The sequence below is a fragment of the Puma concolor genome, chromosome C1 (assembly GCF_028749965.1).
Source record: "Puma concolor isolate L17-30 chromosome C1, mPumCon1.1.hap2, whole genome shotgun sequence".
NCBI lineage: Eukaryota > Metazoa > Chordata > Mammalia > Carnivora > Felidae > Puma > Puma concolor.
In genome coordinates, this window is record NC_141674.1 from 72,296,176 (window position 1) to 72,323,664 (window position 27,489).

Below are 27,489 nucleotides of genomic sequence, written 5' to 3' on the forward strand. Positions count from 1 at the left end.
TTACCTCTGTTTTATCCTCTCTGGGCAGGGACAGACACGTTCTTTTGTGGATACTGTTCAGCTACATTAGGACTTCTCTTTTTATGCGGGGGCTACCAGATTCTCTATCAGTTCTATACAGCTGCCACTTCATATTATTCTGAGAGCAGACATGCTAGCAAGTCTCTTCAGTTTAATTCAATGATAGGCCAAATGGGTTCGTTTCCATTTGATCTACAATCAAGCATAACAAAGATTACCTAAAAGAAATAGGATTAAAACTGTATCTAAGACTACAGAGGGAAAACACTCAAACACCTGAGGAAAAGATACTGTTTTTCCCTGACATTAAAAAAACTTACTGTAAAAATAATGTACTTGGTTCTATAAAGGGTGTATGTCATCAAATTGTTAGTACAGACATTGAGTTATTTCCTCTACACAAACACAGGTGTCAGGAAGTTTAAACACATAAATAGGGTCAGTCTTTATTTTTCTGTAAGCTTGCTTTGAAGTCTTAAAAAGTAATGTTCTGGGTCAACAGAACAGGGCTGGTAGTAGTACTAAGGTACAGTTCATTCCTTACTCTGCATTTGGCTGGGGAAATACTTGGTTTTTGGCTAAAACGAAAGTGCCCTCGATGAAGTCCTGCTTTATAGCAGTGAATAGTAAACTGGAGATGGCATGTTGGAATAGAGGTCTTGAAAGAAGGTGGGGTCCACAAAAAGAGGACCTCATAGAGAGAGGGGAGGCAGGAAGCCACGAATCACAAATGTTTTGTTTCTCTGCAAGAAAGAAGGCCAACGTGTAAGACTTTTCATGTGCTCTTATCCCAAGCTCCGCAACATGAGATCAATGTTCTCATCCACTCATCTGAATACATCTCTGTTGAAATTAGAAGTAAAACAAATAGCAATATTGCCAACTTAAAACAAACAAGGTTTGGTTGTGAGCATTTAAGAGCATATCAGTAACCAGTCCCCAACAGTTCTAGGGAAGCTGAGAGCTGAGTACCCACTATGTGACAAGGCTATGACGTTTCCTCACTTGAATCCTATAACAACCTGTTGTGATGTACTTTGTTATGTCATTTTACAAATGTGGAAGTGGAAGCACAAAGAAGGTAACTTGCCCAAAGTCACACCATCTAGAATATGGAGCAGCCAGGATCATAATTCAAGCCTGTCCAACTTCAAAGCCCACATTCTTATCTCCAAAGCTTCATCTTTATGAGAGATTTATGGAATAGCATTTTATCCTGGGAAACTAAAGAACAGACTCAAATCCAATAACTTTAAAAATAGCTTGTTTTTGGGGCACCTGGGTGGCTCAGTCGGTTAAGCGTCCGACTTCGGCTCAGGTCACGATCTCGTGATCCGTGAGTTTGAGCCCCGCGTCGGGCTCTGGGCTGATGGCTCAGAGCCTGGAGCCTGTTTCTGATTCTGTGTCTCCCTCTCTCACTGCCCCTCCCCCGTTCATGCTCTGTCTCTCTCTGTCTCAAAAATAAAAAAACTTAAAAAAAAAAAACTAAAAAAAAATAGCTTGTTTTTAAGTTAAGATTTGTTATGCTCTCTTTCTCTTTCTCTTTTAAAATCTGTAGTCCAAACATCCTTTTCCTCTCATCATATGAATCACTAGCCTCTATGATAAATTACGGGATTCTCAATAATGTGAAATTATCAGAGTCCCAAAAGAACATAAGGAAAACAATTATTATATATTTTAAAACTTGAAATATCAGTAAGGATATATATAAAACATAATAAACTTTATACATTCATAAATAGTAAGTTGAAAAAAACTACATTTTATTTTTATGGTATTTTAAAATTTCTACATTTAAAAACTATTACATCAAAGCTTTAAAATTATAGGCTAAATTAGAAAGAAAGTCTGTATGATTCAGAGAAATGAAAATTAAAGTACATTTAATAAAACCGGAAGAAAACCTTATTCATTTGAAACATAATAATACACACACACACACACACACACACGCACACACACACAGACACACACACAATTCTTCATTAAAAGAGTTTAGACCTTCCTAGTTGAGTTTTTGTTTTTGGTGTCTGCGTCCACTTTTTAAATATTTCCATTTCCTCCACACACATAGTTCTGAAGAGCTATTAACTGGAAGTTTTCTCCTATTTTTTCCCCAGTAGAAACCCTCCAGCTACACACTGACTTTCTCTTTGCCCCAAATATTAAAGTCCTGGGCAAAGTTTTAATTAGGAAAGAGGAGACATTTACAAATTTAATACATTTTGTTCTTTTTACAGACCATGTAGAATGAAGCAGCCTCAGTATGCTTGAAAAATCTCTTAGCAACTGAGAGCGGGGCTGGCCAACAATGGATGATTCATTGATTTAGCTTGAGTGTGCAGGAATGTCTGCCAAAAGGTCTGCACAAACTCACATTGCTAGACACTATGGTAAAACGTACTCTGACCTCTTTTAAAACTCTATCAGAGCGGAAAGTTAAACTTGCAGCTTTCCAGCAATTCACTGGCATCTGGAAATATGCTTGAATTACAATATCTTGCTTTTAAAACAATCAATGGACTTTCTTAGATTATCATTTTCACCTAATTAGACCACAGCTACTACTAATTAGGGATTTCCAAGGGGATGCCACTGTGTTTTTAAGCACTAGAAATAATGGTTGCCCATTCAATTTAAATCTGAAAGGAGGCTTTTTGAAATCAGAAAACTGAAAGAACTGATTGTTAGTTTTTCCGTAATATTGACCCAAGGATTATGCAAGATTATCTTAAACAATAATTTGCACATTTAAAATTGGTAAACAGTATGCAACAGATACCCAGTGTCTGTCAGTATATGTATATAGGTAGAGATTATACCAGAACATCCTATCTTATGCTTACATAAAATTCAAAAGAGTTAAATTCTTTTGCTTGCATTTGTCATTTGTCTCTTCCAACATCCATTGTAGAAATAGGTATTATTTCTCCTGCTTTAGAGTTAGAAGACAATGCACATGGAATTTAAATTGCTTGCTTGAGTTCATAGCTATGCAAAGGCAGGTCCAGGTTTACAATATGGATTTTTCTAGTTTAAAATTGGGTATCAGATTCATTGCACTACTTCACCAATCACAACTTCAGCCTCAGTAATGAAAATAATTCATGAAATCAAATTCTTTTTTTCTCCCAGTGTTGGAAAAAGTCATGTTTCTCAGTTTCTTTTGCTCTTGACAAACATAAGTACAGAACAAGGAATTTTCTGCTTTGAAAGAGTTTTGCTCTGGCTACTTTATCTTCCTCTTTTTTTTTTTTTTTTTTAAGTGTTTATATATTTTGACAGAGAGACAGAGAGAGAGAGCCAGGAGTGTGGTAGGGGCACAGAGAGGGGGAGAGAGAGACAGAATCCCAAGCAGGCTCTGCTCTTTCAGGGCAGAGCTCAACACAGGGCTCGATCTCAGGAACCTTGAGATCATGACCTGAGCCCAAATCAAGAGTTGGATGTTTAACTAACTAAGCCACCCAGGGGCCCCCATCCTCCTCCTCCTTTTCCTCCTCTTCTTCCTCTCCTTCTCCCTCTTTCTTGCATTTGTTTTAGGGGAGGGAGGGGAATATTCAAATGTAAAGATTAACCAAAAAATTCACCTCTCCCCTCTACTTCTGGTCTTTCTCTGAGAGGTAACCACCGTTATCAATTTGGAGTATTCTTTTTCATACCGTTATCTGGGTAATAATATATACATATAAAATAAGATCTATAATTTTGATTTGTGGTTTCTCTGTTTAATGTATTATCACATTATTCTATAAATTCCTTTTTTAAAAAAACACTTCTTAGAAATGTTTCCATATTTGTACATCTACTTCATTTTAAAAATGGCTAAAGTATCTCATAATATGTACCTTCCTTTCTGATCACGCTAATTACACACATCCACTAAAAATGTAGCTGTTCTTCCAGCATAGGCTAGATGGACAAACAGAATGAAACAGAAATATATGAAAAAGTACAAATGAGTGAGGATATTTAGTTTAATTTTTTACTCAATTCATTGATGTTAAGTCTATATATCTGACAGCAGCAGAAACAATGAGTGGGGCTACTACACTGAACAATTTGGACCAACTAGTAAAAACTGAGTAGTAAAGTGGAAAGGGTGGGGATCTTGGAAGAAAGGGGTCTTGTCGACTCTGGGATCACACAACAGGTACAGAGAGCTTTATGGGGCAAAATCCAATAAAACACACATGATTCCTGCTCTCACAGAGCTAATAACCTAACTCTAAATACCTTCCAACTTCATCTCCTGTTCTACATTCCCATGGTCACTGTGAGTCCAGAATCACAACATGTCTGGCATCAACTACTGTAGGAGCCCTAAGTGGTTTCCCTGAGTTTGGTGTTTTGAACTTCTAATCTACACGGAGATATCCCCAAACATCAAGATCTGATACATCATTGCCCTAATAAAACACCTTCTTCATTATTTCCCATTAAACTATAATACTGGATGAAGCACCACCATTTCAGCTTGGCATTCATAGTGTAACCTCCCAGTGTTTCTCCTGTCACTTAAATTTCTAGTCACATCAAACTTCCCTACTGGTCTGCAGAGATCCTCTGTCACACCTCTATGCTTTTTCACATACTGCCTACAATATCTTTCACCTTTCTCCATCTGGAACTCCCAACTCCTCATTCTAGACCCAGCTCAAACACTGCACCTTTTGTGAAGGGCTACTTAACTCCACAGCAGGTATTTAGCTCTGTGCTCCCAGAGCAGTTTGCATTCACTGCTATGATGGCATTTCATGCTGTAACAGCATTACTGAAATACATAGATGAGCTTTCAACTTTGTGTATAGCAAATGCTACTTATTGGTTAAAACCAATTTTGAGGGCCATATGCTAAAGTTTTTACCAAAACCCAAGCTATTGGTCAAAACTCATAGCTTCACTAGTCTTCGCTCCCTACTTGAAATGTTGTACTAAAAGTTAACTAGGCCATTTCAATGCCTATTTAATCATAACAATTCTCTTTATGTGTATACCAGGAGAGATTACGAAAAGATAGATCTGAAACAATTTCCTCAAAATTAATGTTAATCTCCTTTTCAGAAAAGGGAAAGTGAGATTATATGAGTATTTTTAGGTTTAGGTGAATATGATTCAGTTTAGAATGCATAAGTTAAATTCATTTTAAAAGATAATTTTGCAGTGGTAGGCATGGCTTAGTCCCAAGGATATTCTGATTGTCGATTTTACTTAACTTTATCTCATAAATAATTAAGTCTTTGCTTCTCTGATGGAACACTGAAGCAAGCAAACCAATGAGAAATATCCCCTTGCTTCTGGTATAACAACCTTTGGAAATACGGACCAAAACAAGGAGCAGACACTCTGATGTGTGAGGGAGATATTATAACAGTGTAGAGTCACCACCAAAGTGGGGTTAGGCTGTTGTAGATATCGCCTATGGGGCTGAAATGATGTCGTGAGATCCAACTCTATCTAACTATATTTTTCATAGGTCCTCTGACTAAGTGTGTCTGGCCAGGACCTCGACCAGCCAGTCTTGGTCTAGCCCACAAGTTATTACAACATCACAAAAACCACTGTAGTGCATGTGAAAATATTCAGACACCATTATCCATGAAACAGACCAATAGCAGTTTGACAGAGAGGAGGAGTCTAAGAGACAGCAGTAAACTGTTATAAATTATCTGAATTAAATTTTCACATGGTTTTTTTAGAATAGAATTATTGCTTCAAGAAAGGTAGGCTGGAGTTTTTGTTGTTGTTTTGGCATGGTTTTATAAATAGTTAACCTTCACAAAGTAGAGGAGCTGGAACAAAGAATTATGAATTAAACATTTGGCACAATTGCAATAAGTAGCTTAGAATTAAGATTTTAAAAACAAACTAGAAGTATTGAGGTCAAATAAGACAAAGAAAAGACTTCACACCACTGGAAGAGCCATTAGAAAGGTAATGGACCTGCCTTAAGTAAAATGCTCCTTTGCCTGACAAAGTAAATGCGGACCTTGATTTGGGGGGGGGGGGGGCAGGGATTGATGCAGTGTTGATTATCACATCATGCTATCACTGTGTCTTTCATTTCAGCATCCCAGCCTTTAGCAAAATGGCTGCTCAGTGTACATCTGTCTAGATCCAGATGCCAAGACAGCAGACAATTAATTCTATTGGGCCCTAAATATAAAGACTGTGAAAGAGACATCTGTAGCTCCTGATAGCTGCCATGATGACAACTGCTGAGCCATTTGAGGGTAAATGCTGTGTTTCACTCTCATTTTGAGGCTCCCCATGGAGATTGCTGCCGAAGATTCCTTAGAAGTATTCTGGTCCTGCTGGCTTCTGCTCTGAAAGGGAGGAATCTTAAGAAATCAGAGAAAGATCAGCTGACACCTCTGCCCTTAGCACTGCAGAAGCCAATCAATAGCTGGAAAAGGAATTAGAAAGGGATGAAAGCAGAACTTCTACCCCACCCAGGCCTGGAGGAATGTTCTACACTGATAGCATCAGGACTTCCTCCTAAATGATCAAGCCAATGTAGAATGTACTTGTGGGATTTAGGAGAGAAAGGCATTGGACTGATTTTTTAATTCCTACTTATACCAAATTCCAGGTGTAGTGCCAGTGGTATGAAATAGAATGAATATATTTATATTTATATTTATATTTATATTTATATATAATAATATATATTTATATATATATATATATATATTTTAATTAGTTTGAAACATTTTGTTTTAGGGCCCAGGACAATCTCTCATTTATTATAGATTGTCTTTATAATTCTACTCTATCTGATGATAACAATTTATTGAGTGTGGAGTCTACTATACTATGCTAGATGCTCTAATGCTATTTGTTAAATGATTTGAATGCAAAGATCATCAGTCTGCTGTTGGAACACAATTAAGAGATGTAGCTCAAACATCTCCGTTTGGTTCTCTCCTAAACTCCCCTCCCCACCTTCGTCAGGTTCCAGCCTCTATTGATGATCCATCCCTCTGCCTTCGGCTGGAGGGAGATAAGATGAATGGAGAGGACTTTTTCTCCATTCTTGGGTTGGTTCCCTAGGGAATGATGAAGCAAGCCTCTTAAGAAGAACACAAATAGTGAATATGTATAAAATAATTGGAGGAAAGGTGACTTTGTTAATATATTCTGAAATACATAGCTGGAGTAAGATGTAAAATAAGTTCATCACTGTGAATGCTTTGGTGGGAAAATAAAATTAAAGAAGTTTTGAGAAACCCATATGACATTAGCTAATAGAATGAATCCACATACCACCTTGCTACATGACTATTACCATTATTGAGCTACAATTATTTTTTATAGGATCAAGGAAATTTAGAGCCTTTTAAACAACTGAGCTGAATCTCTGATAACCAGGAAGTAAAGGAAATTTACTTATAATTTTACCATATACGGATACTGAACCTCAGTCCTGTGAACCTGTGCCTTTGCACATATTTTTTGCAGCTGCTGATATACTTCAGAGCCAAAGCTGAGCTTTGAAAGTTTGGATTCCTGTGTGTTGTGATAATCAGCTGGGGTTTGGAAATGCCTTCAAAAATCTAATGCTCTGGCACTTTAACAAGGCTTCTGAAAAAACAATTTAACATCTGGAATCAAGTATTTTGTGGAAGTCCAAGACCAACAGAGCAAAGAACATTTCTTTCAGTAACAGTTAAAATGTGGCACTTCCTTCTTCTTCATCAAATAAATGGGTTTATTTTATAAAGATTCTGAGGTGGTTTATAATAAGAAAAGTATGGAATAGAAGCAAGGTGTAGAAAATTGGATGCTGTAGATATTTATCAATGGAAGTTTCCCCTACATACGCTTCTATATTCTTTCACATCATTTTCTCTTCCAAAACTCAATTCTGAAAAAGAAACAAACTACTAAAGTAAAGCCTCCTTCATTTAGCCTTCCTAAGAGACTCTGAGTGAGGATAACTAGAGAATCTAGAGAGTTCACCTTTCACCTTTTCCTACATGCTTCAGAAAAAGGCAAAGACAATGACTGATGGTGTATTTCTTTCTTTCTTTTTTTTAGTGTTTATTTATTTTGAGAGAAAGAGCGTGCCCACACACAGGGGAGGGACAGAAAGAGAGGGAGAAAATCCCAAGCAGATGCCTTGCTGTCAGCATAGAGCCCGACATGGCACTCAATCCCACAAACCGTGAGATCATGACCTGAGCTGAAATCGAGTCTGATTGCTTAACTGACTGAGCCACACAGGCGCCCCAGAGCACGTGTATTTCTTCAGTCTCTGGACAGCCAGGTAACTTGGATCAAATGCAAAAAAAATTTCTACCGAACATTCACTAATTTTCTACAGAGTTTTGGATATTGTTGGAAAACTATATTGAAATATATTCTCCCCCAAAATGTGTTCCCTACTAATATAATAATAGATGACATCTACTGAGTGCTTCACATGTGTCATGTACTGTGCATTTAACTTCCAAAATAGTTACAGTAGACCCTTGAATAATGTGAGGGTTAGGGGTGCTGACCCACTGTGCAATTGAAAATCTGTGCATAACATTTGACTCCCCTAAAACTTAACTACTAATTGCTTACTGTTGACCAGAAGCCTTACCAACGATCTAAACAGTTGATTAACACATATTTTGTATATTATATGTATTATATACTGTATTCTTACATAAGGTAAGCAAGAGAACAAAAAATGTTATTAAGAAAATCATAAGGAAAGTACATTTACAGTACCATACTGTAAATAATCCACATATAAGTGGACACATACAGTTCAAACTCATGTTGTTCAAGGATCAACTGTATTATCTTTTTTTAAATGGTAAGTAATGCATACAGTGATACAGTGGAACTGGCACAGAGAAAGACAAATAGAACAGTGACCTACACATATACATAAAGACATGACTCATAACAAAGAGGACTATAGATTAGTAGGTAAAGGAGAGACCACTCATTAATAATGTCACAATGAGTTAGTTCTCCATATGGGGAAAAAATAGAAAGAAACAGGATCCCTTCCTCATATAATGTATAAGAATACATCTCAAATAGTAGGAAAGTCTTAAATTTGAAAGGCAAAACTCTAAAGTTTTAAAAAACAATATAAAGAGAAAGGATCTGATTATATTAAAGTTAAGAGCTTCTGTTCATCAAAAAATACCGTAGAGTAAAAAGGCAAGCGATAAACTTGGAAGCAGTATTTGCAAAACATGTATCCAACAAAGGATGTTTCCACAGCATATAAAGAATTCTTTTGAAAAAAGAAAACAACACAAATGAAAATATGGGCAATCAATAGGTACAGAAATTTCAAAGAAGTAGGAGACACTAACAGTGCCCGGCACATGAGAGGTACTCGAACAGAATGAATGAAAACACAAATAGCCCATAATCATATGAAAAGATATCCAACCTCACTGGTGATCAGGGAAATAAAAATGAAAATCACAGTGGGATACCATTTCTTACTCATTACACTAGAAAAAATTAAAATCAAATAATATCACATGTTGGAGGACATGTAATGCAATAAGCACTTTCATCCATTGCTTGTAGGAACATAAATAGCAATGATTACTTTGGGAAACATTTTGGCAGTACTTAGTATAGCTGGAAATATATATACCTTACAATCCACCTCTACAGCTAGGTATCAATCTGAGAGAATCTCTTGCACATGTGGCCTGGAAGGCATGTTTAAGACTACTAACTGCAGGATTGCTCATTACAATAGCAAGAAACTAGAAACAGCTCACATGTAAATCAGCAGTAAAATGGATACCTTTGATATATTCATATACTGGAATACAGCACACAGTAGTGTTAAGCAAAAGAAGTCACACTAAAAATACAGAGTTGTGATTCTCTTTGTGTAAAGTTCAAAAAGGACAAAAGTAAACACTATATTGTTTTGAAGGAAAACACACAGGTGATTAAATTATAAAGAAAAACAAGGGAATGGGCTAACATTAAATTCAGATGAGGAGTTACCTCTGTTGGGAGGACTGTGATTGAGGAGGGGTATCCAGGGGCCTTTTAAGTTTTGATTTCTTTTTTTTTTTTTTAATGTTTATTTATTTATTTTGAGAGAGAGCAGGGAAGCGGTGAGTAGAGAGAGAGGAAGAGAGAATCCCAAGCAGGGTCCACACTGTTCGTGCAGAGCCTGATGTGGGGCTCGATCTCACAAACCCATGAGATTATGACCCAAGCTTAAATCAAAAGTCAGACACTTAGCTGACTGAGCCACCAGGCACCACAATTTTTTTGTTTTTTAAGTAAACTCTATGCCCAACATAAACTTCAAACTCATAACCCTGAGATCAAGAGTTGCATGCTCTACTGACAGAGCCAGGCTGGTACCCCTAAACTGCTGTTTTTAATTCTCATTTTCTCAAGAGCTTTCACTGGGTAGTGTTCCTACATGTAACACCATGCTAGATAACATTGGATTTTATTTTATTGTCAGGAAGACAATTTTTACAGATGAAATCTACCAACTGAGAAATGATCAAATTACCAGGTGAGAAAATCTGATTTTAGTGTATGAACTGTCTTTAGTTGGGAGATGAAATCTGAGGCGTCTGTAGCCAAGCTGGCTGGGCTGGAAGGCCGTGTGGAGCACAGCGTGCAGCCAAGAGCTGGCTCCAGCCACGGACAGCTGCCTTCTCGCAGGGATGGGTCAGACCTCTGCTGGGTGAGGGGGAGGAGAGGAGAGGAAGGGGACTGGGAGCCAGGCCTGTGGTCAAGAGCCCCACTCACAGAGAGGCAAGTGGGCTCATTCTGCTTGTGTTCTAGGAATGTTGGTCCCCATCCCTACATCATGCCAGTCTGAGTCTCAACATTACCACCTCAGACACTCCAAATGTAGACAGTCCCTCCTCCTCAGGACAGGGCTCCTGATCACTTTTACAATTTCATTGACCGAGGAGCACAATCATATTTTCTGAGAATTCCAGCCAACAGGGACCTTTGAAGAAAACCAAGGTTAGACTGTGAATCCTATCTTGTTCTAGGGAGATCTTACAGCCCTAAAAATGTTCCTCTTTATCAACCTTCATATACATAACACTTCCGGTAATCAATAGAATTATCCAGCGGCGCCCAGGTGGCTCAGTCGGTTAAGCATCTGATTTTGGCTCAGGTCATGATCTCACGGTGGTTCATGAGTTCGAGCCCCATGTCAGGCTCTGTGCTGACAGCTTGGAGCTTGGAGCCTGCTTTGAATTTTGTGTCTCCCTCTCTGTTACTCCCTTGCTCACACATTCTCTGTCTCTCAAATATAAATAAAGGTTAAAAAAATTTTTTTTAAATAGAATTACCCAGCACAAAAAGAAGAAAACAATCTCTGTTACCTATATTACCAAATGGCAGCTACTTAACTTATTTGTGCGATAGAAACCATATCCCTCATGAACTGAAGAGCAAATTTAGGAAATCAACTGCAATGCATGGAAAATAATTGCAAAATACTCCAATTTGAAAACTAAAACTAGAAAAAAAAAATCATGCCAAACTGAGATTCTTTAAAAGATGGTCTTAAACAATGTCTTAGACATTTAACTGTTAAGTACATTTATGCACCACATACCATTCTACTAATGATGGCAAATATAATGGTTGCTTTGCGGAAAGACTGTAGGAAACGGTGGCAGAAGATAAGCTTTCAAAGAGTTTGATTAGGATGAGCATAATGACCAAATCTACAGAACTCTTTGAAAACACTGGTGTAAGAGGCTGAGACAGCAGCTTCACCTCTTTGAACCTCATTTGTTATTAAGCTTTGCTGCTGCTGCAGGCAGATAAGATCCAAGACCAAACACAAAAACACACATTTGATTTAGCAAGAGGCTTATCTCAGCAACAGGACCTACTCTGTTAAAAAAAAGTTGGCCCAAGTCAAGTATTTTTGCCTTTTTGCCCTAACAGTTCAAGGTCTCCCTTCAGTGTGGAAAAAAGTAAAAACATGAAAGGTCAATTTTTCTTCTGTCTCATTAACAGGACCAATAAACCTCGGTAAAATAAGAAATGTATGAAGTTCTTTCAAAAAATAAATTTCTTTTTATATGGTTTGCATTACATAATTTGGTTTATAATTTACAAGAAAGTAAATGAAAGACCATTGGTTTCGAATGGGGGAACTTGATGCTATAAAATCTGGTGGAACACAACTTATGGACTAAATGCCAGGGGAAGGCCTCACATTTCATAGGGATTGAATATTTCATTTGCATATCTCAGTTAAATGCCCGAGTTTCAGAGTAGTCAACAATTTTTGTATTTCAGGTTCTCACTGAAGCAGGCTAGAAAATGTATCATTTCTTTGGATGTTGGAAAAGCCCTTCTCTATTCAAAAATGCTTCTGCTGCCACTTTCAACACAATTCCTACTACATTCCCTGGGCTTTCCTGGCCCATTTGGGTTGATTCCTGGTTCAGGAGGTTGAAGCACCAGGATCGTCATGTCTGCCATGCTGTGCTTCCTACCCCATAACCAAGGTCAGAAGTGGGTCAAAGTGTGGAGTATAGATCATAGGCCAGGACAGGAGAAGCCAACCAGATCTACCCAAGTTGGCTACGTCTTCCCTGTCTGCTCACATTTAGTTGGGTTGATGCCTGCTTAAACAAGAGGGAAAGTGCCTTCCCTACCTCCGTGTGAAAAAGGTTGGTCACCTTCCCCTTCTGAGGAAACCAGTGGGACAGGATCTATAATCAATGGAGGGAAAGTTTCACTGGGAACACATAAGTTGACACATGGCAAACATGATAAGTTTTCTTAGGAAAAAAACCATTGAAGTTGCAGCCTAGCACAACTCTAGGGGAAACCATTCGCACTGAATTTTATATGAATGGTGTTTCTTGGAGTTGTGCAATGTAGTGACCCTGAGGACAGCCGCAACAGCAAGAAAGTCTTGGAAACATTAAAAACAACAACAACAACAAAAAAAACCCCACAAACTTTGTTTTTAGTTCAATTTTAGATTTACAGAAAAAACTGTGAAGCTAATACAGACATTTCCCATGTATCCCTGCGACCATCTTACATTAGCATGGCACATTTGTTACCGTATATTGGTACACTGTTAATGAACCAATACTGGCAGAGTTTTAATTATTAAAACCCATACTTTTCTGTTTCAGGATCCCAACCAGGACACCACATTGTATTTAGTCACCCTGTCTTCCTAGGCTTCTCTTGGCCGTGACAATTTTTTAGACTTTCCTTATTTTTGATGACCTTTGTGTTTTTGAAGAGGGCTGGTCAGGTATTTTGTAGAATGTTCCTCAACTTGGATTTGTCTGATGTTTTTATCATGATTAGACTGGGTTTATGGGTCTGGGGGAGCAGGACTGCTGAGGCAAAGTGCTACATTTTATCAAGTGTACATACTATCAGCATGACTTATCACTGTTGGTATTGACCTTGATCACTTGGCTCAGTGTTTGTCAGGCCTCTCCCTGGTGAAGTTACTTTCTCCCCTTTCTTTGGAAGACAGTCAGTTTGTACAGTCACACTTAAGGTATGGGAAGTTTTGCTCTATCTCCTTGAAGGCAGAGTATCTACATAAATTATTTGGAATTCTTCTGCATAGGAGATTTGTCTTTTCTCCCACAAGTATTTATTCAATCATTTATTTATATCAGTGCAGACTCAAGGATATTTATTTTATACTTTGGGTTATAATCCCATAGTGTTTTATTTACTTTGTTGCTCAAATTGTTCCATCTTTAGCCATTGAGAGCTCTTTCAACTGCTTTTTGTATCCCTTTGACACACTCTATCATTGTGTGCATTTTTTTAATGTTTATTTTTGAGAGAGGGTGTGCACATGTGTAACACACACACTTGCATACACGTGCAGGGGCGGGGCAGAGAGAGAAGGAGACAGAGGATCTGAAGCGGGCTCTGCACTGACAGCAGACAGCCAGGCCCAGGCTCAAACCCACGAACTGGGAGATCATAATCTGGGGTGAAGTGGGATACTTTACGGACTGAGCTACCCAGGCGTCCCCACTGTGCATTTTTATTTTTTATTTATTAAAAAAAACTTTTTTGATGTTTATTCATTTTGGAGAGACAGACAGAGCATTAACAGGGGAGAGAGGGAGACACAGAATCTGAAGCAGGCTCCAGGCTCTGAGCTGTCAGCACAAAGCCTGACTCCGGGCTCAAACTCATGAACCATGAGACCATGACCTGAGCTGAAGTTGGATGCTTAACCAACTGAGCCACCCAAGCATCCCTCCATGTGTGCATTTTTAAAAGTACTTCCTTACTTTCTGGCACTATAAGATGCTCCAGATTCATCTTGTATATTTCCTGATCTAGTGCTAAAATCAGATATTTCTCCAAAGAGTCCTGGTTCCTTTTATAGGAGAACAGTATAAGAAACCAAGATCTGGGTGCTAAGTATGCTTGTTACTGCTGGAGTGTTGTTATTTCCAGACCCTTTCAGCTTAGGAGCAAAAAATATATTTGCATATATTAGCTCTTGTATATACACATATCTATAAATATTTCTATATGTAACCATCTGTATTTATATTATGCTAAACATGAATTCATACTGATGTCTCCAACTCTGATCTATTACCATAGAGATCATTCTAGCTTTTCTTGTTACCAGTAAACTCTCCAACAATGAGAAACCCAGCTTCTACCAACTGCCATCCATTTACTTAATTGCTCAGTTCCAGTATAGAAATACCAGAATTGTTAACCTGCATCTTCAAGGCAAACAATTTTGTCCACTATGGTTCAGTGTGTATGTACTGTTTCCTTTGCCTTTTTTTTTTTTTTAACGTTTATTTATTTTTGAGACAGAGAGAGACAGAGCATGAACAGGGGAGGGTCAGAGAGAAAGAGACACAGAATCTGAAACAGGATCCAGGCTCTGAGCTGTCAGCACAGAGCCCGATGCGGAGCTCGAACCCATGGACTGTGAGATCATGACCTGAACCGAAGTCAGATGCTCAACTGACTGAGCCACCCAGGCGTCCCTGCTTTGCTTTTAATCTTACAGATTCCACACATTTCCAAAATTACACAGGTCAGCAGCTCTTCCCCCCACCTCCTTCAGTGAGGTGGTTTCATACCTTATAATGGTTAGATTTTTTGTTTGTTTGTTTGTTTGTTTGTTTGTTTTAATCATACTGTTTTCCATCCTGGGACTCCCAATCTCCTAAATGATTTTTTTAAGTTTGCATACATTCAGGTTTACTCTTTGTGTTGCAATGTTCTATGGGTTTTGACAAATGCATAGTGTATGTGTCCATAATTATAGTGTCATACAGAAGGGTTTCACTGCCCCATAAAATTGTCCTGTGCTTCATGTATTCAACCTTCCTCCTCTCTCCTGGAATTTCTGGCAACCACATCTTTTCACTGTCATGGCTTTACCTTTTCCAGAATGTCAAATAATTGGAATAATACAGCATGTAGCCCTTTCACACCAGCTTCTTTCATTTACCAGTATGTATTCAAGATTCATCCAAGGCTTTATATGGCTTGATAGTTCATGTCTCCATATTGAGGACTAACATTCCTTTATATGAATATATCATAAAAAGGTCCTAATAAGGACATCTTTGGAGTTATTGTGAATAAAGCTGCTATAAACATTTACATACAGGTTTTTGTGTGGACATAAGTTTTCAAGCCAGTTGGGTAAATACCCAGGCCATTACTGCTGGATTATATGGTAAAATTATGTTTAACTTTGAAAGAAACTGCCAAAATGGCTGTGCTATTTTACACTCCTATTAGCAACAAATAAATGTTCCTGTTGTTCTATATCCTTGCCAGTAATTGGCACTGTCAGTGTTTTGGATTTTAGCCATTTTAGTAGGTAGGTAGTGGTATCTCGTCTTAATTTGTATTTCCTACTGACAAATAATATTAAGCATCTTTTCATATGTTTATTTGCCATCTGTATATCTTCTTTGGTAAGGAGTCTTTTCAGACCTTTTGCCCACTTTTTAGCTGGGTTGTCAGTTTTCTTATTGTTGAGTTTTAAGAGTTCTTTGTATGTTTTGGACACAATTTCTTTACTGGACGTGTTTTGCAAGTATTTTCTCCCATCTGTGGCTTATTCTTCATTCTCTTAACAGTTTCCTTCACAAAGCACAAGTTTTTAATTTTAATAAAGTGTATTTATCCCATTTTTCTTTCATGAATCATGCTTGTGGTGTTGTACTTAAAAATTTGTTGCCAAACTGAAGTCACTTATGTTTTTTCCTATATTTTCTTCAAGAAGTTTTATAGTTTTACATTCTACATTTTGAGTTAATATTTATGAAAAATGTAAGGTCTATGTCTAGGTTCAGTTTTTGCTTGTGGACATCCAACTGTTCCCATCCTGTTTATTGAAAAATTATCCTTTCTCTATTGAATAGTGCTATGTACTGAATTGCACATCCCTAAAATTCATACATTGAAGCTCTAACTCTCAATGTGGTAGCATCTGGAGATGGGGTCTTTATGCGGGTTTAATGAGATTATTGGGGGATAAGGTTCTCATGATGGGATTAGTGCCCTTACAAGAAGAGATACCAGAGACCTTGCACTCTCTCTCTCTCCACACACATTCTGAGGAAAGGCTGTGTGAGCACAGTTCACCAGAACTGAACCAATGCTGGCACCCTGACTTACAGTTCTAGAACTGTGAGAAAATAGACATCTGTTGTTTAAGCCACCAAATGTATGGTATTTGTCATGGCGACCCACTAAGACAAATAACTTTTGTTCTTTTGTCAAAGATCAGTTGACTATAATTCTGTGGGTCTATTTCTAGGCTTCCTACTGGGTTCTATTATCTATTATCTATTATCTATAGTAAGTCTGGAAATCAGGTATTGTGAGTCCTCCAACTTTGTTCTTCTTATTCTTGCCTTTCCATACATTCTTTAGAATCAGTTTGTTGATATCTATAAAATAGTTTGCTGGGATTTTGATTGGGAATGCATCAAATATTTAGGAAATTAGAGAATAATTAATATCTTAATAATATTGAATCTTCCAATCCATGGACATGGAATCATTCACTTAGGTCTTTTTTCACTTTTTTATTCAGAATTTTGTAGTTTTCCACATATAGATCCTATAGATATTTTATTAGATTTATATGTAGGTTTTCCTTTCTTCCTTCCTTCCTTCCTTTCATTTTTCTTTCTTTTTTTTTGCTATTGTAAATTTTTTTTTGTTTTGTTTTACTTCAAATTCAAATTGTTCATTGCTGGCATATAGGCAAGCAATTAACTTTTGTGCATTAACATTGTGCCCAAGACTATGCTATCCTTTATTGGTTCTAGGAGTTTTGTTTTTATTTTTTGGTTTCTTTGGGATTTTCCTCCCTAGATAATAATAATTATGTCATCTGCAAACATAACACTGTTATTTCTTTCTTCTCAATCTGTATATCTTTTATCTCCTTGTTTTACTGCACTAGCTAGAACTTTCAGTATAATGATGAATAGCAGAGCTGGGAAAGAACATCTTTGCCTTTTTCTTGATCTTAGGGGAAAAAAATGTAGGCTATTACCATTAAGTTTGTTTTGTTTTGTAGATGTTCTTTATTAAGTTCAGGTAGTTGCTTTCTATTCCTAGTTTTTCATAGCTTTTATCATGAATGAGTGTTGGATTTTGTCAAATGCTTTTTCTCCATGTATTGATGTGATCATATGATTTTCTTTCTTCAACTTGTTCATGTGGTAGATTACACTGAGTGATTTTTTTTTAATGTTTATTTACTTTTGAGAGAGAGAGAGAGAGAGAGAGAGAGAGAGCAAGTGAGTAAGCCGGGGAGGGGCAGAGAGGGAGACAGAATCTGAAGCAGGCTCCAGGCTCTGAGCTATCAGCACAGGGCCCAATGTGGGGCTCGAACCCATGAACTGTGTGATCATGACCTGAGCCAAAGCTGGACGCTTAACCAACTGAGCCACCCAGATGCCCGAATATACTGAGTGATTTTCAAATACTGAATCATCCTTGCATACCTGAAATAAATGCCACTTGATTATGCTGTATAATTCTTTTTCTACATTGTTGGATTCAATTTGCTAATATTTTGTTGAGAATTTTTATATCTATGTTCATGAGATATATTGGCCTATAGAGTTCCCTTTTTGTAATGACTTTACCTGGTTTTGGTATTAAGGTAATGGTGACCTCATAAAATGAGTTGTAAAGTGTTTCTTCTGCTTCTATTTTCTAGAAGAGATTATGGAGAATTGGTGTCATTTTTTCCTAAAATGTTGAGTAGAAGAGAATTCACCAATTAAACTAACTGGGGCTGGTACTCTGCTTTTATTTTGTTTTGTTTTCTGAATGTCTACTTATTTATTTATTTATTTAGAGAGGGAGGGGCAGAGAGAGAGAGAGAGAGAGAGAGAGAGAGAGAATCCCAAACAGGCTAGACATTCAGCACAGAGCCCAAAGCGGGGCTTAATCCCATGATCTTGGGATCATGCCCTAAGCTGAAATCAAAAGACCGATGCTCAACCAACTAAGCCACCCAGGCATCCCTTATTTTGTTTTTGAAGGTTAATAATCACACTGGGATCAAGATGGAAAAGAGACTATGAGACTAATGAGACTAGAGTATAGTATGTATGATGCAAACTGATACACCCACGTCTTACTCCGCACATGTGAACTAAAGTGATATCTGTCAACACATAATATAGCTATAAGTACAGAAAAGAAGCTCTCTATATATGCAGATATCTAGCGAACATAATTTTTATTTATTTATTTTTTGTATCATGACTCACAAATATAAAGTGAACATGTGCTAAATATTGTACTTAACTCATTTTTTAAAAATGTGCATTTATTTATTTTGAGAGAGAGAGAGAAAGAGAGAGAGAGGGGGAGGGACAGAAAGAGAGGGAGACAGAATCCCAAGCAGGCTCCTCACTGGCAGCTCAGAGTTCAATGTGGGGCTTGAACCCATGATCCGTGGGATCATGACCTGAGGTGAAACTCAGAGTTGGAAACTTAACCAAAGGAGCCATGAGGTGCCTCTTGCATAATTTTTTAAAACTCCACTTGTTTTTCTTTCTTTCTTTGGCCAGCATCTCCATTTTTTCAAATATAAAATGAGTACCATCATCTCTCTCCTCTTTAGTTCACATGGGTATATAATTAGAAAATACCAATTTTTTTGATTTCTTAAAGGACTGAACATAGGCATATACACTATCCCTCTAAAGGAAATTTCTAAGCTCTGATATTAAAAACTTTAAATTTTTCTATATTTTCCAAATTTTCTGCAATGAATATGTATTAATTAGTGTTATGATTAGAAAACATTGCAAAATAAAGGGAAACCCATCTTTGGCTTTCCTTTCTAGTTTATCAATGTAAAACAAGTAGCAAGTGTAAATACACAAGAAATGGGCAAGAATTACATTAGTTATATGCAAACAATAATGAAAATTATCATTCAGTCTATTGTCGCATGCTATTTGTAAGGAAAGAGTATACTTTAAGAGTACACTTTTTTTTTACTGAAACATTTACTTATGCTCTGCTAAAAAGCTTTTAACATTTTGATTATGGAAATCATACAATATAATTCTTAAATTAAGCATTTCTTTACAGTTCATTTCCAGGTGAGCTGTCATGTCACATTAACTACTGGGTGAAGTTAGGCATTGCATTTCACACTGCAATTCTTTCACTGTGAAGCCCAAATCTCACATTGGGATTGTATGTTTTACATTTGTACTTTTCAAAGGTAATGTATCACTTCGTGTCTTATTTTCCTTTCTAGATTTTCACAGGTTCATCTTTGCAAGCTGGTACCCTTCTAGTAATTCAATTTTTCCTAAGTATTTTATTCTAACTAACCTGAACTTGCAATCATACCCATCCCCCCACCCACTAACACCCTCCCATTTCAAGCTTCTATGGCTAGTCACACCATTTCTCAGACATTTATATTTCTATGATGGATAAACCAGAGCTAGACTTTCCCAGTTTGTAATGAGTGCCTCAGGCAACACAAACAAAACATCACACATTTAATTAGAGAATGCATTCTTAAGCAGAAATATCAAAATACTCAGTTAAACAACTGTCTTCCAAGCCTGATCAGTATCAATACAATATAAGGGTTTTATATCAAATCTAGGATTTTACATCAATTAAATGTTTCTTTGCAAAGAACCTAAATCCAAGGATAAGTAAAGTTATTATGATTTTTGAAGTTTAAAAATTCCCCCAAAGCACATACAGTTAGTATAGTTGGTGGGTTGTTTCAATACAAGGATAGCTTGTGGCCTTAAAGAATTCTGGATTAGCTAAATTCAAATCTTGCATCTACCTTGTTTCAGCTGAGTGATCGTAGTCAAGAACAGTTACCCAGTTATTCCAAGCCTCAGTTTCTCTGTTGGAAGAACAGAGACTCGTTCATTCAAATCATTCAGAAACTTTCATTCCTTCAAAAAATATTTACGGGGGTGTCTGGGTGGCTCAGTCAGTTAAGCATCTGATTGCGGCTCGGGTCATGATCTCATGGTTTGTGAGTCTGAGCCTCACATTGGGCTCTGTGCTGTCAGTGCACAGCCCACTTTGGATCTTCTGTCCTCCTCTCTCTCTGCCCCTCCCCCGCTCACATGTGCTCTTTCTCTCTGTCAAAATAAATAACCATTAAAAAAATATTTACAGAGTGTCCATTTTGTGTTAGGCACTATTCTAACTGCTGGGGCTATAACAGTGAACAAAGCAGATTAAAAGAAATCCTGCCCTCCTCAATTCCACGTTATATTTATCACTAGTAGGAATAATTTCAGTATCTCCTTCATAAGATTGTTGTGAGAATTAAATTAGTTAATATATATATAACACTTAGAACAATGTCTGGCACACAGTGAGAGCTCATTAAATGTTAACTGCCATCATCATCATCAGATAGTTATTTTTCAAAAAAGTTTGCCTTTTATATTTTTCCATCCCTCGTATCCTTGGAACCCAGGAACAGTAGATTGAAATTAGGATTCTATGCGACATCACTGAGCCTCAGTTTCATCTGTAAAATGGTGATAATACTTGCCCTCTCCACTCCATAGTGTTGGTATAAAAATCAAGTGAGACAACTCATGAAAGGGCTTCATAAACTATCAAAGCTGTCATTAAAGATTAAAGATGTCATTATTCACCTCCTAGAGTAAGTAAGTCCATGCAGTCAGAAGTCCTTGAATATACATTTACTGAATTAGATGTCAGTTTATTGCCTATGTACCTGCATAGCCACTGATCAAGAAATCCCCAAATGCTTAAGACCCAAGATACTAGACACTTACAACTTGGTAACTAGCTACTGGTTTACTCAAACAAGTTCTGCTAATTTAATACTGGCTATCAGTAAGTTACCTGATATCTTAAAAGTGTTGAAAAACATATTTTTCTCTGCACACCTACTTGGGCTAAAATTTTGAAACCTTCTTACTACACCTTATGAATGATCTTAGTTCAAGTTCCTTATCTTACAGCTGAGGCAAACAAGGCTCAGAGAAGTTAGGTAAATTTCTCAGGATCATAGCTAGTTAGTTTCCATTTCACATTTAACCAAAGACAAGTACATGCTACGTTCACACATAAAACAGAATACAGGCCTCCAATTCTTATTTAAACCCTACTTGGTTCTGCAGTGTGTAAAGAACTTATCGTTCTTGTGGTTCTGGTTTTGTTTTCAGTTTTGTTTCTTTAAATGCAAGAGACAGTGGAAAGCAAGTTAGAAAAGAGGGCATTCTATATTATGGCATGTTGGAAAATCTAATGATTTTCTGAAATTTTTTATGTGAAGCTTCAAACTTCTAGTCATCGAGAAGCCTGCTCAGAACAAACAAACTAGTTACGGAACTTTGTTTTGGGGGTTTTATTCTAATTGGTTCATATGGTAACTTGGATTCAAAGAAGAATTTTACAGCTGTAAGACCTCTATATAGAAATGACATGTGCAAAATGCTTGTGTCCTGCCAGTCCATGCAGGGCCAGCTCAAAGGGACAGACAGGAATAGTCATCTATTTCCTTACATGATTGTTAAACTGGGTGTGTTTACATGACTGTCTGTTGTCAACTGCTCTTAGAAAACAAACAAATAAACATGGTGGAATACCTTGTTTCTCTCTAAGGATGTTATGGAAGTGAGAGTGAGAAAAAGTGTATGGGATAGAAAAGGTCATAACAGGGGTGGGTCCTTGATATTTGGGCATATTTTTTTTTCTTTTTAGTACCCCTCCCACCTCATAAACATTTAAGTATTTCCTAATGAACTGTCCTCCTAAATATCCTAGATGAGGGAGGGGGTAGGAAAGGCTGTCCTTCAGCTGTCATATATCTCCCCCAACACTGAGATCTGAACACGAATGAAAGAACTATAAGCCGAGGTACTGAGGCCCAGCCCTTACAGCATTCTTGGATTCCAGTCTTACTGGTTGGGGAAGGTTATAAACTACTTGGCAGTTAGATTTTAACTAGCTGAGTCCTAGCTAACTGCTACTACCTTGTCTACCCATATTAAGAGCCCAAGTAGTTTGTGTCACCCAAGACCCTTTAAGTTATCCATCTGCCTTTCCAGACTTCTTAGAATCAAGGCTCAGGAGAGGGATATTATTGCCTATGCAGATGTTTTCTCAGAGACAAACACTATTCAAGAAGGGTAGGGTTGTTGCCAGGTCTGTGAACGGATATCTGAGAAGGCAGTGGGAATGGTCTGTTCCCCACCAGCTTCCTGCAGCACACTCAAGACAAGTAACCCCAGACAACACAAACAGCCACCAGCTTGCCTGTTTACTCCTGCTTGCCTGGACAGCAAAGAAAACAGTGCTTTATTCAGGATGATCAAGCAAAGGCTCAAGATAGCCAGACTGAGCATCACCAAACAGGGAACTCTTTGAGGGCATGACCTCTCCTCCAGCTCCCATTTCCCTTTCCCCATGGGCTAACACAGTGCATGAAATAAAGCAGACCCTTGGCTAACCTATGCTAAACCAGTGAGAAGGCACCCCATCTCCCTCCCAAAGCTAGGATTCTGAGAAACACTGGCACACAGAAATAATGTAACTTCTGTTGGTATAGAGGCTTCTAGATATAGTGAAATCTATTTTATTTTTGTATGGATTATTCATGGCCAATTTTTATTTCCAGTAAATTCTACCCTAACTGGAATGATAAAGGAACACCATATCCCTTAATGGCACAATTGAATTGTATTCAGGAAATGTGGTTATTTTAATATTATTGTAAACCAAACATAATTAAGAATATGAATCTTCCCAGGAAAATATCACATGACACACTCCAGAAGCAAATACAAATGAATTATAGTTTACTTGATGATTTGGTTCACCCATTCAATCTTCTATTAGTTAATTCAAATGTTCAGCATTTAAGGCATCTATAAAAACAACAGAATTTTTCACTTTTCATTCTGGTATTTTAGCATCTTGAAGGTACAATGTGGTGAAAGCAAATTAGGGGCCTGAAATGATCAAGACCTGGGCTGATTCCTACAAACCGAAACCAGTAAAACAAACAATACTCTAGACCTTATAATTCCCCATTCAGTTTTGGCTTAAACTTATTGGTTCAGAGAAGATGACTCCAAACTATGAGATCTACTCTGTGACACTGATATTTATACTGTGTGATACAAATCTATGTAACAAAACTGGTCTGGGGCCACGATGCCAGACACGTGTGTGTGTGTGTGTGTGTGTGTGTGTGTGTGTGTGTATACAATATTCAATTTTGTTTTTGTTTTTAAGTTCCTGTAGGTGCCACTTAGGGATTTTCATGGAATGGCTGAGGTACCAAGAAGAGGTACAATTAGGAAATAAAACACCAAAGACCTGGCAGGGGACCTGGGCCGACAGAGGAGAAGTGTGGGTTTGAGCTTGGCTGAAGGGACGAAGAGAGGGTTTTTTTCTTGACCTCTGCATATGAAATCTACCTCCCCTTAATGACTTCAGAAAAATGCATTATTTGGTTGATATTTGTAGAGATTCCTGTCCTTAATGCTAAACAACAAGGATAACTGCAATAATATACATCTAGTATACAGACTGAGAACATAATTAGGATGTTCTACACAAATCTAATTAACATACAGAATTATAAGGATATTCGCAGGTATTGTCAATTCAACAACTAGGCAAATAAATAATATACATAAACCTTGTGCCAAATTCTCAAGCTAGAGAAAAAAACAGCAAATTAAAAAAAATCTCATTCTTCTATATTTTATACCATTCTTTGATAAGAATATCATTAAAATCATCCATGGTCTCTCATAAAAACAAGAAGGAAAAGAAAGAAAGAAATGAAGAAAGGAGGAGGGAGGAAAGAAAGAAAGAAAAGCATATCATTCAGAGAGGAAGAAGTAAAACTTGTTTTTTCAGATGACATGATCATGTATGTGGAAAGTACACACACAAAAGTGTGAGAATAAGTTAATTTGGCAAGGCTGCAGATAAAAGATGCAAGACTGCAGATGCAATTGATCAACTGTATTTCTATATACAGTAGTCTCCCTTATCCATGGGGGTATGTTCCAAGATCCCTAGTGGATGCCTGAAACCTTGAATATACCAAACCCCATATATGTTATGTTTTTTTCCTATACACACATACCTATAATAAAGTTTAATTTATAAATTAGGCACAGTAAGGGACAAGTAATAAATAACAGAATTATAGCAATATATCATAATAAAAGTTATGTGAATGTGGTCTCTGCCTCTCAAAAATCTCAAAATATCCCTCTCTCTTTCAAAATATCTTATACTGTGCTTACTCTTCCTTGTGATGATGTGAGATGATAAAATGCCTAGGTGATGAGATGAAGTGAGGTAAATGATGCAGGCAGTATGACATAGTGCTAGTTTACTAATGACCTGATAATATGTCAGAAATGGGATCATCTACCTCTGAACCATGGTTGACTGTTGGGTAACTGAAACCATGCAAAGCAAAACCACAGAAAAGGGGGGGATTATTGTATTGGCAATAAATAATTGGAAAATAAATAAAAAATACCGTTTATAATAGAACCCCCAAAAATCAACTAGTTAAGGAGACTATAAAATTACAACATATTGCAGAGAGGCATTAAATAAGAACTAAATATGCATTTGGGTCTTCTTTGTATGATTCAATATTGCTAGGATTACATTTCTCCCAAAATTGATGTACAGATTCAATACAATAAACACAATGTATAAACAGTAAATGAGAAAAAAATTGTGAAAAATTTTCAAAGGTACTGAGGCATACGATGCATGTAACATAATATTTTTCAGAAATAAAAATGAACAACCTACTAATACTGGCAACAGCATGAAGTAATTTCAAAAGGTTATGCTGAGCAAAATAAGCCAATACAAAACCTCCTACCTGGCAATAATTAAGCAGTGCCCTCACCTTTCCCTTGCCAAAGGAATGTCAAAGGAAACCAGCTAAAATAGAAGGTTTAATAAAATCCAGAGTCTCATAATATAATACCTAAAAGGTTCAGGTTTCAATTCAAAATCACCCATCACTCTAAGAACAAGGAAAACCACAATTTTAATTACATTAAACAGATACTCACCATCAACAGATACCAACACTGAGATGGCAGAGATGTTAGAATTATATGACAAAGATTTTAAATTTTTTTTTAACATTTATTCATTTTTGAGAGACAGAGAGAGACAGAGCATGAATGGGAAGGGGCAGAGAGAGATGGAGACACAGAATCTGAAACAGGTTTCAGGCTCTGAGCTGTCAGCACAGAGCCCGACGTGGGGCTCAAACTCATGAACTGCGAGACCATGACCTGAGCAGAAGTTGGACGCTCAACTAACTGGGCCACCCAGGTGCCCTGACAAAGATTTTAAAGCAGCCAGCACCAAATACTTCAGTGAGCAATTACAAACATGCTGGAAACAAATGAGAAAATAGAAAGTTGCATCAAAGAAACAGAAGATACAAAGAAGGACCAAATGAGCCTGTGAGACTAACTCTAAGAAAAGTTATAATATTCTTGTCATTAGAATTCCAGATGGAGAGAAGAAGGCAAGGCTGAAAAAGCACTCAAAGAAATAATGGCTGAAAACTTCCTAAAGGTGGCAAAAGCATAAACCTACAGATTCAAGCAGGTGAATAAATTCCAAACAAGATAAATTAAAAAAAAAAATCCAAACCACGATACATCATAGACAAACTTCTGAAAACTAAAGGAAAAAAAAAACTCTTAGAAGCAGCTACAGAGAAATAACAACTTATCTATAGAGGGAAAACAATTCAAATGACAATGAATTTTTTATCAGAAACTATGGAGGCTGGAAGGAAATGAAACATTTTTCAAATGATGAAAAAAATAACTGTCAATCCAGAATCCCATATCCATGAAAATGTCCTTCAGGAATAAAGGGAAAACCAAGACAGTCCCAAATAAATGAAAACTAAGATTATTTGTCACCAGCAGTCCTACCCTAAAAAATGGCTAAACCAGATTCTCTAGGTAAAAAGGTAATAATAAAAGAAGGAATTTTGAAATCTTTGGAAAGAAGAACTAGCAATCCCTATCAAAATAACACCAGCATTCTTCACAGAGTGAGAACAAACAACCCTGAAATTTATATGGAACCAGAAAAGACCCCGAATAGCCAAAGCAATCTTGAAAAAGAAAACCAAAGCTGGAGGCATCACAATCCCAGACTTCAAGCTGTATTACAAAGCTGTAATCATCAAGACAGTATGGTACTGGCACAAAAACAGACACTCAGATCAATGGAACAGAATAGAGAACCAGAAATGGACCCACAAACGTATGGTCAACTAATCTTTGACAAAGCAGGAAAGAATATTCAGTGGAATAAAGACAGTCTCTTCAGCAAGTGGTGCTGGGAACACTGGACCGCAACATGCAGAAAAATGAACTTGGACCACTTTCTTACACCATACACAAAAATAAACTCAAAATGGATGAAAGATCTAAATGTAAGACAGGAAGCCATCAAAATCCTCCAGGAGAAAGCAGGCAAAACCTCTCTGACCTTGGCCACAGCAACTGTTTACTCAACACATGTCCAGAGGCAAGGGAAACAAAAGCAAAAATGAACTAACTATTGTGACCTCACCAAAATAAAAACCTTCTGCACAGTGAAGGAAACAATCAGCAAAACTAAAAGGCGACCAACGGAATGGGAAAAGATATTTGCAAATGACATATCAGCTGAGGGGTTACTATCCAAAATCTGTAAAGAACTTATCAAACTCAACACCCAAAAAACAAATAATCCAGTGAAGAAATGGGCAAAAGACATGAATAGACACTTCTCCAAAGAAGACATCCAGATGGCCAACCGACACATGAAAACATGCTCAACATCACTCATCATCAGGGAAATACAAATCAAAACCACAGTGAGATATACGACCTCACACCTCATACCACCTGTCAGAATGGCTAACATTAACTACTCAGGCAA

General features: G+C 37.3%; 1 protein-coding gene across 4 annotated transcripts in view; it reads right to left on the reverse strand.

The window, feature by feature from the left end:
- Positions 1-27,489, reverse strand: part of DDAH1 (dimethylarginine dimethylaminohydrolase 1) — a 137,985-nt gene that overhangs the window by 77,035 nt on the left and 33,461 nt on the right. The gene's annotated exons all lie outside the window — the stretch shown is intronic.